The 830-nt window shown below is 45.9% G+C and overlaps 1 pseudogene; it reads left to right on the top strand.

Moving 5' to 3' along the window:
- Positions 1-322: 322 nt before the first annotated feature.
- The window catches only part of LOC108294966, a 1,401-nt pseudogene continuing 893 nt past the window's right edge, over positions 323-830 (top strand).

The raw sequence follows: 830 nt of genomic DNA on the forward strand, positions 1-830 counted from the left end.
CTGTACATGTACCCCAGAACCTAAAGTACAAAAATAAATAAATAAAAAGTAAAGTAAGAGTTATTTGTACAACAAAGCTAGATGATAAATTGTCTTCCTCAAAAAACAAAATACGGGCCTGTTCCCTCTGCTGTGAGACTATCACTCCACCAAAGGGGTCAATTTGTGTGTACTTTATGTGACAAAATTTGCAGTCACCTGGCCAAACCTTTTTTTGTCTCTTTGGGTGACTTAAAAACTGCACCCCAAGTTGTCTTTCATGGGGATATCCCCAAGTTTTATTTGCTTTACTGTAGGGTTGCCTGCCAGTTTTTTTATGAGGATGGAAAATTTGGGCCTGCAGTTGCTGAACTTTTCCATGGCTCTGCTGGGCTGGGTGGGCCCTGTGGCCTGTACCGCCATACTGCAGTGGCAGATGAGCTCATGTGTGGGCAACAGCACCATCACAGCCCAGGCCATGTACAAGGGACTGTGGATGAACTACATCATGCAGACCATGGGCTTGATGAGCTGTGAAATATATGACTTGGTGCTCACCCTGCCAGCAGCCATGCAGGCCCCTTGAGCCCTAATGGTGGCATCCCTTGTGCTGGGCTTCCTGACCATGTGTGTGGCCACAATGGGCATGGAGTGCATGTGCTGTGGGGAAAATGACAAAGTGAAGAATGCCTATATAGCTGATATGGTTTGGCTCTGTGTCCCCACCCAAATCTCAGCTTGAATTGTAATCCTCATGTGTCAAGGGAGGGAAATGACTGGCTTATGGGGGCAGTTTCCCCCATGATGTTCTCATGATACTGAGTGAATTCTCACAAGATCTGATTTTTTTT

This window comes from Cebus imitator, unplaced genomic scaffold, assembly GCF_001604975.1.
Source record: "Cebus imitator isolate Cc_AM_T3 unplaced genomic scaffold, Cebus_imitator-1.0 Scaffold613, whole genome shotgun sequence".
NCBI lineage: Eukaryota > Metazoa > Chordata > Mammalia > Primates > Cebidae > Cebus > Cebus imitator.